Source organism: Podarcis bocagei, assembly GCF_964188305.1.
Source record: "Podarcis bocagei genome assembly, chromosome: 3".
NCBI lineage: Eukaryota > Metazoa > Chordata > Lepidosauria > Squamata > Lacertidae > Podarcis > Podarcis bocagei.
In genome coordinates, this window is record NC_138127.1 from 37898721 (window position 1) to 37910367 (window position 11647).

At 40.8% G+C, this 11647-nt stretch overlaps 1 long non-coding RNA gene across 1 annotated transcript; it reads left to right on the plus strand.

Moving 5' to 3' along the window:
- The first annotated feature begins 3 nt into the window (after nucleotides 1-3).
- Nucleotides 4-7347, plus strand: LOC308583085. The gene is made up of 2 exons (XR_014006041.1): nucleotides 4-488; nucleotides 4894-7347. It is a non-coding gene; the product is annotated as an uncharacterized lncRNA (long non-coding RNA).
- Nucleotides 7348-11647: the final 4300 nt, after the last annotated feature.

Below are 11647 nucleotides of genomic sequence, written 5' to 3' on the forward strand. Positions count from 1 at the left end.
GCGCACGCTCCAGCCCTCAGGCGACAGCGGCGGCGGCGGCAAGCCCGGGCAAAGCTCGCCCCAGCCAAGCCGATTGTGTACACCTCACATGGTCAGAAGCCGCCCTCCCTCCCCACTGGAGCTCCTCAGCAGTAGTTCCTTGGCTGCAGCTGTTGTTGCCATGATGATGATGTCACGGACCCAACCACCGCCGTTGGGTGACGGAAGGGGTGTGTTGGCGGTGCCGACCGAGAAGCGCAGGGAGGGCGGGCTGTTGATTTCTTTCCCCCGCCTACCTCCAGCTTTAGCGCGAGAGTTTGGTTTCTACTTAGTGTGAGGAGGCATCGGTGGCTCGGCTTTCGGCCGCGCTGGCCTGGGTGGGAATGAGAGAAGCCTGGGGAATGCCGAATCGCGGATGGGCGGGGCAGCTTCGGGGCTTGGATGGGGGCTGCTCGTGATCAGGGTCCATGTTTGGCCGCCATTTCGGAAACGCTTGTCTGTAGGAAAAGGTGAGTCTTTGGGGCGCTTCAGAGGACAAGAAGGGTGATGAAAGGGGAATCTCGGGTGCCGGTAACATATGGGGCGCAGACATAAATGGGGTGGGGGGCGAAGAGAAGGGCCCTTCTATGGTAACGTCTCCTCTGCGCGCGCGCTCCCCTTGGCTTCTCGCGCGGGGGGCGGTGCAGAGGAGAAAGATGAATGAAGCGCGGGACTCTGCTTATAAAAGGGCGGTTGCCGCTGCGCGTGTTCCCGATTGGGCGGGGCTACTCTCGTGCTCTGCGGAAGTGGAAACCGCCGTGCTCTTCCCTTTGCCCCGCCCGTTGCCGCAGGTGAGGAGCTCAGAGCTGCTTTCGCAGGAGCCCCTGTATATGAAGGCTAAACCCGGGCGCTGTTGAGCGAAGGGCCTCCGGTAGAAGGGGCCTTGCTCCTGCTATTGCGTAGCGATGTGTTTTACACACACACACATATACACACACACAGCCCTCACCCTCAAGCTTGGGGATGTATATGTGGGTCAAAACTTGAAATACCTGGAACGTCATGTCTGATACCTGTTATACTCTGATTCCCCCCCCCCGCCCTTCCTTTGAGACGAAACTTTGGGACTCTAGCCATTATTCAAACCTGAAAGCCAGAATAGAATGTATTAATCATTCCCCCTCCATCCAGATATCTGTGTTCAGCGGAGTGAATGACAAATGGAAAGTGTTGCTTCACTTGGCCAGTTAATAATGTTAACCCTTCTGTTTCTCCAGTCACAATAATACAGTGGTACCTTGGGTTACAGGCGCTTCAGGTTACAGACGCTTCGGGTTACAGATTCCGCTAACCCAGAAATATTACCTGGGGTTAAAAACTTAGCTTCAGGATGAGAAAAGAAATCATGCTCCAGCGGCAGCAGGAGGCCCCATTAGCTAAAGTGGTGCTTCAGGTTAAGAACAGTTTCAGGTTAAGAATGGACCTCCGGAACGAATTAAGTTCCTAACCCGAGGTACCACTGTAATCAGTTTGTCTGGAAACCAGCAATATCTTTCAGGTTGTGTTTATAGTCTACTTTCCCTTCCAGCACAGACCTCAGAAATGACCCGAGCTTAACCAAAGGAAAGCAACACTATTCTATAAGGATACAAGCACCACATCTTATCTGTTTCTGCAGTTTAAGTTATGCTGCAAGTATATTAAAACGAACGCTTTATCTAGTAAAGATAATAGTGCTAAATTATTTGACACCAATAGTCCAGTCTATTGTGCACAATTTGAAGTTTACTGCTTTGCAAGCTTAAGTTGCTGCACTGCTTTGGACATTATAGAGGTTTATAACATTGGTAATGTAAAGAACGTGGATTGTGTACTTGCCCCCTTTCATATTTGTGGTCCTTCAGTGAAAGAGATTCAAGTCACATAAAGTATTTCCCCCACAATGTATAAATAACTTAGGAAGATATAGGGATAGCCACTACAGTGGTACCTTGGGTTAAGTACTTAATTCGTTTCAGAGGTCCGTACTTAACCTGAAACTGTTCTTAACCTGAAGCACCACTTTAGCTAATGGGGCCTCCCGCTGCCGCCGCGCCGCCGAAGCACGATTTCTGTTCTCATCTTGAAGCAAAGTACTTAACCCGAGGTACTATTTCTGGGTTAGCGGAGTCTGTAACCTGAAGCGTATGTAACCTGAAGCTTATGTAACCCGAGGTACTACTGTATTTGATGGTTTTAAAAGGGGATAAGAACAATTTACAGAGACCAGGTCTATCAATAGCTATTAATCATACTGGCTATGTGAAACCTTCAGATTCTGCTTGAAAGAGTTATGGCCCTTTTGATTTCCTTGAGCTATTTTGTCAGCCACTGTAATCGATGGACAAACACACTTACCTACTGTTACCACATGCTTAGTTTTGTTGGTGGCCTTTTGTTCATTAGTGTGCCACATAGATAAGCCAACTGTGGGCTCTTGTGGTTTGAAATGATATAATAGACGTGCCAAACCTAGTAGGGGTTCTCAGCAGTGCGGAAGCATCAGTTAGGCCCATTTATTGGACTATGCTACTGGTCACCCAATATAAGAAGCACACACACAAAATTCACTGTTAATGTGATCAGGTATGTATGTAAGTATCAGATACTTATAACTCATGAGTTATGCTGGGTTGGTAGGACATGTGACCAAGCTGAACAGAGTTTCACATATGGGTAAGTGTCCCTGCGGAATGCCTCTTCTTCAGGACTTAGGCCAACCTCAAATCAGATTTCTCTAACAGGAATCTAAGAGTAGAAATTCAGGGAATAGTAAGCATAAAATGGTTGCTAAATTTCTGCGGGTTTCTTGTATACTGGCTTACATTGTGCCAGTTATAATCTTCCCATCTGAAGAAGAGTCATGGTTCAGTGGTATAGTGGAAAGAAAAGAGGGAAACAAATTGCTGCTTGTGGGGGAATGGTTCCTTCTTAAGCAGCGCAGACTTTGGAAATGTTCCATGAAAGTTTTCTAAATGTTCCAAGCCACTGCTATAAAGAGGAATGTGGAGGGAAGGAATTCTAGGAACAGACCTTGATGATAGGCATACTTCACTGTCTTCACTTTTTCTTGAGAAGCTCTCTGCAGGTTAAGTAAGGCATGCAACAAAACATTATTCAGTTCCCCCACTCACCCACAGATAAGTTCAATATTTCAACAGTAAAAAATCCACCAAAATATTAAATCAATTCATCTGCAATGTTTTGCCGCAGCTGTGAATCAAAGGTTGGATGGTGAGGTTAGAAAGCAGAAAGTGTGCAATTAATGGTAATATCAGCTTAGGAGAAAGTGACAAGAAGAACTGAGAATGGAGAGGGTTTTATTTTTCAGCTGCTCTTGGCTGGTTTCCCAGGTGCTTGAAGAGCAATATAAGTTGGGCAAGCCAACCAACAACTATGAAACCATGGTTAGAGAACTGTCTGGGTTCAGACATAATGCTAAACCATAGTTAAAGTCAGCAACAAACCATGGCTTTTTTGTTAACAAAACATAGTAAAGTGCTTGACTGAAGTCACATGTAACACTTAACTGTGGTTTGATACGATGTGCAAACCAGGTCAAGAGATGATATTGAGTTAGGTGGACCAGTGGTCTGACTCTGTGTACGTCAGTTTCCTAAGAGATAACTAAGGGTCAGTTCTGAAAATATAGGGGAATTTTCCCTTTTTCTTTTTTCTCCAGTACAGATAATCTGTGACTTATGTTCATTTAACAGATGCAAGTTCAATTTTACACATTTGGCTGAAAAAATTTAAAGGGGAATAGGTGTCCAGCAATCCTACCCACCACTGCACTCACCTTGAGAGAGTGTTCAGAAGGGGCAGTTGGAGAGTGTGAGCAACCTTGCAGACAGTGTGGAGGGAAAAAGTGTGAGCGGCTTTTGGAGAGTGTGCAGAGGTGCAAAGAGAGACCAATTGTCTGTTTCTGTATTTATCTTCTTGAACAGATGTGTTCAAATCCTGTTTAGAGCTGAAACATATTGTCTGGTAAATTGTCACTCAAATTATTTTAATGTTAAAAAAAATCATTGTCGGCATACACCTCTGAAGTTCGTAGAGTGTGCACAAACACTTATTATGAACATTGTTGAAGCTCGTTAGCCACTGTTAAAATAGAAATTTCATAGGGAAAAGAAGATACTTACCATATTATGCAATATCCAAAGGCCCTAGTCAGATTTCGTGTTGAAATGAGGAATTTCTGCCCTTTGCCCTTCAGAACTTCTGACATCTGTTGCTAAGCAACATTTACATTCCTCAGTAATCAGCTACAAATTTGAATAAATAACTGGTACCAAAGAAAATTAAACAGCTCTGCCTAAATGCATGTATTGAGTCATTTCTTAGTCACCTATCTGTCCCAAATGGCCTTCTGAGTTGTACATAGTATTAAAAACAAAATAGCATGACACTAAAAAAACTTGGGTAAAAAGTTAAAAACAAACCATAACTCCACAAAGCAACAATGGTGCAAATAAATTACACCATTACACAAAATAAATTTAGTTAAAATCAATCTAGCTAAACTTTTAAATATAATGAAGCTGGAATGAACAGAACATTATTTTGTGAGGAATTATTTCCCCCGTCTGCAAAAAGTAAAGAGGACAAGGGATAGCATTCATTTCTCAATATTAACTGATAAGCCAAAGTCAGCCAAGTTTGAAACAAACGTGATAGATGGACCCTGTTCAGTTAATTTCTATCAGATTTTATTATGTTTAAAAATACAATTTAAAAGTGTATGTGTATATATAATAGAGCAATCTTTTTCATATAAAGTTACTGTCTTCGCTTTGTTTATGAAATAAATACTCTTTTAATGGATTTTTAAAAGTTAAGTTAAAAATAGGGATGCAAAGAAGTAAAAATGATGTTTCTTTCCAATGTTTTCAGGTCTGGGTTCATCTTTCTCATCAAATATACTAGTGAGGCTCCTTCCAAGGAATCACAGGACCATTTAAAGGAAGATAGAAGCATGTTAAAGAATGAAACTAGTTTTTTCCACCAACTACCGTATTTAACATTCATTTTTCTTATATAGGCTCATCTGAATTAGTAGCTATGAGTGTGCTGGTATAGTGTGCTTCATAGAAAATTAAGCATGTGTCTGCGAATGGTACTCAAAGCAATAGAATTTCAAGTTAGGGTTATGTCTTGTGGATTGTCGTGTAAGATTGCTGCTTAATTATCTATGGTTTGCGCTTATGGAAAGGAATAATAATATTAGTTTTGAAAAGACCACCAGGAATGCAAACATAAATGTTGCTGTTTTGATATCTGGCTCTGTAATAGCACGTGTGTGTGTGTGTGTGTGTGTGTGTGAACAGTTAACAACTATAGCTTGATTGGTGGTTCTGATTAAGTTCAGTTTTGTGATGGTACATTTAATGTCTGTTAGTGGTAGCAGTGGCAGAACTATTCCCCCCCCCATGCTAATATGTTCTGCTACTCCCCATTCATAGTAAGTCTAACAGCTGGAATTGGTTTGCATTCAGTGACTTGGGATGCAGTACATATTAAATAGTTGTGAACTCCATGTCACAACAGCGTAGAAAGTGACATTTTGAATAGAGAAATAGCAGAATTTGTGAAGAACAGTGGGCAAACAAAATTTTAGCTACTGCTAGTTTTTTTTCTAGTATGAAGTATTTGATTGTATTGCAGGTCCTGACAATGAACACATAATTTCTGCTGCAGCTCTGTTTGGAAAATGTATGAAAGGATGTCTTTTGAAACAATCTGTGTTATGTCCAGCAACCCTGAGCATGGAAAAGCTGTCAACCTTGAATATTTCAGTTGTTTCAACAAGTAAAATATTTAATAAATGAGGTCAGTTTTTGTCTAGTGAAAACATGACAAAATTCTATTTTGTTTATTGAATTAAATAAATGAACAGTTACTTGTGTTTTCAGCTGCTTTGAATGCTGAGGACCTTGCATGATCCCACAGTGCTGTGGAATCTGCAGGAACAGATCATCTCAGTCTAAGCAGACATTGTGATGAGTTCTTATCTTTCTGTTCTTAGTACTTTTGCCTCAAGCCTGCAATGGCTTTCTTGAAATTGGCATCACAGTGCAGAATCACATTTCATTTACTGCTCATTTTCAGCTTTTGCAAAATGGTTCTCACATTCTCTCATATGTTTTATTAGGTTGTTTTTCTTATATCTTAGTTTTCCTAGATGCATCTTTTCTCATTAGCTCTTGCTTATGTTTTAAGCAAAAGTAGGATCCCTTTCTTATAGCGTACTGCTGCAAAATAACTGTTAGCTTTTTAAAATCACTCAATATGTAGGACTTCTGATTACAGTAAGTGGGAAATATGCAAGATCAGTGCTCTGAATACAGGGCTGTAAATGATAAAATTATGCCTAGTGTGAGTTTCAGTAGCATCCCTCAAATTGTGCTGTTTATTCTGCAGTTAACTGTTAATCTTTGCTATGTTCTAATGTAAGCATATGTTATATTTATCTTGAGGGTAACATTTAAAATGCTACGGAGAATGCTGATGTGCCTTTCCATATATTCTGATTGAATAAATAGCAGACCACAATCACCCTTTTAATATATTTATTACATTTTTGAGCTACATTTAAAATTCAATAGAAGAAAACAGAATTGTTTATTAATATGTGATTGGAAAATGGATTAATCAGTTGTTTCATTTGTCATGTTAGATCAGGTGTGTGGAACCTTTTGCTCTCCAGATGTTCCTGAACTACAACTCCCATTAGCATCAGCTGGCCAGGAATGATGGAAGTTGTAGTTCAGCAGCATCTGGAGGACCAAAGGTTCTGCACTCTTGGAATACGTAGTATGTATTTATTGTTTCGTTTTGATTTGTATTTGTGGCAAGGCTATATCATTGTAATTGTTTGATTTCCTTTTATGTGTGCTTTTGATATTTAACAAAATGGATACTTGTAAAAAAATGTTACAGTTAATGCTATACTCAACCATATCTTACTGACTCCACAATATTTATATAAGTATCTCTTTACAGAATGAAATATAATTTCTTGAAGTATGAAACCCTAGCATCTCAAACTAAACGGAGAGCTAAGATCATTTCAGTTCTGCTAATGAGCAAACAAGAACATGGCTTCTCAGTTAACAGGCCAAATGCAAATCCATTCCTCTCTGCTTGAATGTCCTCACTTGAACTTGATCCTCACAGATCTGTAAACGATTATAACTCTTGCTATAACTAGACCAATATGAGTGACTATTTTTAGAACAGACTCCTTATTTAGCCCACATAGAACAGAAAGGATTGTCTTCCACAGCTCAGTGAAAAAAGTATAGCTTTTCCAAACGTAACATTAAACATTGTATAACTTCTGCAGAAGTAGAGCCTTACTTCACAAAGCCATGGTGTAATTAATTCCAGATGTGATTCTGTACTTCTTTGGAACCATACCAGGGCAGAATCTGGCCCTCAGCTAGTTAGCTACTTATATGCAGTCAAAAAAACAAAACAAAAACACAATTAACTGCACAATCTTGCACATGACTACTCAGGAGTAAGCCACATCAAGTTTAATAGGACTTATTCCCACATGAATAGGCATAGAACGGCAGCCTAAGAGAAGTATTGTAGTGCTAGAAATAATACTTAATAAGCAGCTAGGTCTCTAACTTCATATGTGGATTTCTAAAACAAAGGAACACAGAAGCTATTTTATCACCAGATCAGACTATTTGTCCATCCTTGCCCATTGTCTGCTTTGTCAATGACTCTTCTGTGTCTGAGGGCACTTCCGAATTTACTATTTCCAGGTCAGATTCTGTCACATACTGGCAAATTCAGGTTGCTCAGTCATAGTTGTGCAACAAACTTGCTTCCTCAAAAGATCATACTTCTTGTGATAAGGAAAGTGATTGGAAATGCACTAGAAAGTGTGAGATAACACCGCTTTGATGCAATGTCATCTAACCACCTCACAAACAAATCAGAATGAATGCTCCTTCAATAGCCAAATGTCATCTAATTTACCTGGGGGGAAATCACGAATGCTCAATAAATGGGTCACCTGGTGGGGGGGGGGGAGCTGAGGTAATCTTTCACATCACTTGCTATTGGAGATAACAGGAACCAGAGTTAAATGTCAGTAATGTTATTTCCTCAGCTTTGGTCAGTGATTTAAAGCAGAGCTATGTGTTGTTCAACTGTGGTATCTTATTTTATATGTCAGATTATGTTATTGAGTAAAACAGTTTTTTCACAATGCGGGGGGGGGGGAGGATATGCTCCCCTAAAGCCCACCCCCTATGTGGCAGTAATACTTTCATACATTGGAACTGGCAGGTGAACAGCAAATTGTGATTTGTTCATTTTCTTAAGTTGTAGTATATGTTGTGTAATAGACTTGATAGGATTTGGTGAGGCCAAGGTTTTAGAATTTAGATGGAGTACATTAGCTTTTTTGTGCATCTTCATTCTGGTTGAGAAAAGGAAGCGTTCTCCGAATGACTTTGGCTCTCTGTGATCAGCTTGTTATGCATCCAGTGATGCCTGTGAGATTTAGTGTTTTATCTGCTAGGATTTCCACTGGCAACTGAGAAAACTCATTATGCACATTTATCACATGATCCACTTCATTAGACAAATAGATCTGGGAGAATAAGCTCTCCTCCTAGAAGACTCTTCAGAGGCTCCCACACAAACTGTTTACTGATGGATAGGCTTCTTTGGTCAGAAAACAATGCATTTCTTTGTAGTGAAGTGAATGATTCAGGAAGTTCATTCTCCCCTATCCTTATTCAGAAGCTCAGAGAGGAAGCACGGAAAGGAACATAGTCTCAATGAAGCAACAGAGAACCTTTAGTAATAAAGTGTAAATCAATTCACAGTTAGCTGTCAGCTAAAGCCTTCACATTTGTACTATGTACCATGTACAGTACGTTGTATTGCATGGACACTGTGTCCATGTGTTAGCTGGGCTTGATAAAAATGTGTTTCTTACATGCCTAGACATGAGCCCACTCACATTATTATTATTAGTGGGAGTGGTGTAGCAACAAAAACAGCTAGACTGTTAAACTGATTTATATGCAATATTATGTTTGGGCACTGTTTGTGAAATTAACTTTGATTTTGATACATTTAGAGAATTTAGGAACATAGGATGCTATTGAGTCAGTCCATTGGCATATTTAGCTTAGTACTGTCTACACTGATACCAGCTTTCCAGAGTTTCATGACAGGAGTCTTTCCTAGCCCTATGTGTAGATACAAAGCAGGAGCTGTACCTTTGAGCAACAGTTCTTTTATGAGCTTCCCTTCTGCTGGGAGGCCCTTATCTGTGCTGATAAACTAAGCTGTATAGCTGCTGCTTGACTGTACAAATATTATGTTAATGGAACAGGTGTGGCTATGCTGAAATTCATGAGCTTTGTACATTTAAAAAAAATGCAATGAAGGACTAGAAATCAATTAAAAGGCTTTTAGGACACTGAGGAACTTGTCTTTGCTTCTTCCGCTCTTCCTTTTCAGATAAAGGGAAGCTCGCCAAAGCAACTGGCAAGGACCCTTTTCAGGATTCAGCAGCATCCTACATTCATTGTACAGAATTGGAGCTGTGGGCATAAATAGAAGCATTTCTGAAGCCTGATTACATAAGGCCTGAAATATAAGCTCATTGCCCTCCTTTTCTATCTAAATACAAGTGGCAGCACTACACTATAGGGACCCCAAGGTAAGGGTTACCTATTTTTCTGATCCAGGTCTTTAAACAGAAGAACAAAACAACCCAAGGCCAATTCTTGATTATGACAAGGAGCAATCTTTAAATAAACAAATACCCTTGCCTGATTATCAGAAAGTACACGAACAGAGCTGCTTTAGTAAGCCCTGCCCACTGGCATTTCTTTGAGTACGTGACTGTTTTCTTTCAAGTCTAAGTCAAACCAACTCTGTCCCTTCAGTGATAGGATAGCTCTAAGAGGCTAGTTTCTGCCTGTTGCCATGGTAAACTTGTTGTACAAGGATATGCAGCTTTGTTTCTTTAAAAATCCAGGTATTCACCCAAGCTTCATTAATGTGGACAAGTGATAAATTATAGTAATTATCTTTCCCTTTCAGCAGCCTGTCTCGCTTGTGTGTCACAGAGCTACAAACTATTTCTCCCTTTGAACTTTACAGAGGTTAGTAGCAGTCATTCCTGATTCCTGCTGCACCCCCAGCCCTGGTTACTTGAGATAAGGGATGCTAGGCCTTTAACAACAGGCCTTTTCAATTAAACAACTCTTTTGGGCAAAGCTCTCTTGTTTATCTTGCTGCGCATGTAGTAATAGGTTTTGGCTTTCTTGTTTAAATGGTGCCAAACAGAACCTAAAAGCAGGGAATAATTTTGTGTGTTTGCTAATGGAAGCTTCTCTTATTGGGCTAGCAGCAACTTGAGAGGCAAGGTGTGAACAATAGCAAGCAGGGAGGGGCTGCTGTGGTTAACACCCCCCCCCTCCTATTTGCCACAATTCTCCTAACTCCATCCTGCACAGTTGCTGTTGTTAAGAGTAAAAACAGGCATGTTAAGTGCATTTAACCTCACATTTGTTTTGGCTCTTCAGAGTGGCAAATGGGCAGTTCTTGAGACGGTCATTGGCATGCACATGGGGTACACCCAGACACATCCTAAAGTTTCAAAAAGATACGGATCATAGTGAGGAGGAGAGGGTATGGAGCAGCAACCTGGCTCTGTCAATTGCCAGAACCTGTGGGAAAGTGGCGGAGGGAGGAGAGACAAAAGCAGAAGGGAGGAGGAGGAGAACAGACCGAGAGAGATACAGGCAGAATAACAAGGCTAGAATGGATCTGCAGCTTCTGCCTGTGTCTGTCTCTGGAAGTGGCAGTAGGGTGATTGGCTCCTCCTGTACTGCCACCACTGGAGCCAATCACCCCACTGTCGTTTCCAGAGTCAAATGCAGGCAGAAGCTGCAGATCCATTCCAGCCCTTTCCTTCTGCCTGCATCTCTGTCTTGTGGCTTTGTCCAAGCTCCGCTCACCACATTTTGTAGAGAGAAATCTGTTGGAGTGAGGGGCTGCTTTTGTGGTATGCAAGCAAGGAGATGGAGGAGGATTCATCCTGCCCTTTGCTTTGTCAGTTAATTGCAGTAATGTGATTGAGCAATTTAAGTCCATAACACCTGGTGAGAGATCGTCTCATTCTTTAGGACAGAAAGAAAGACGCCATATGTTTTGGCTGGTTTAGGTTAGCTCCTTATCTGGTTAAAGATAAAAATCATGAACATGGACTGTTTGTATATGCCTGTTTATCTACAGAAAAAAAATTAATGTATTTTGTGTCTCATTTTTTAAGTTTGCATTTTTAAAATAAAGTTTAGTTAATTTTTAAAAATGTTTCAGTTTCTTTAGTTTCCTTGGATAAAAACAATCTCATTTATGATTGTGCATGAGTATGCATTCAATAAATATTCACCTTAAAAGAAAATCCCCCTGGGTGCACACTAATGAAATGTTCGGTTCATGCCTATAGGTACAGTGCAGCACTACAATGGATCATGGGACTAATAGGGTACTTGTACCTTTTTGGAAGTTTCCTGTCAGCTGCATCTCCATGTGAAATCTAAGGACTGATGCAGAGATGCAGCTGCACTTGCGCGGCCCCCGCTTGCAATGCTCCCATCCT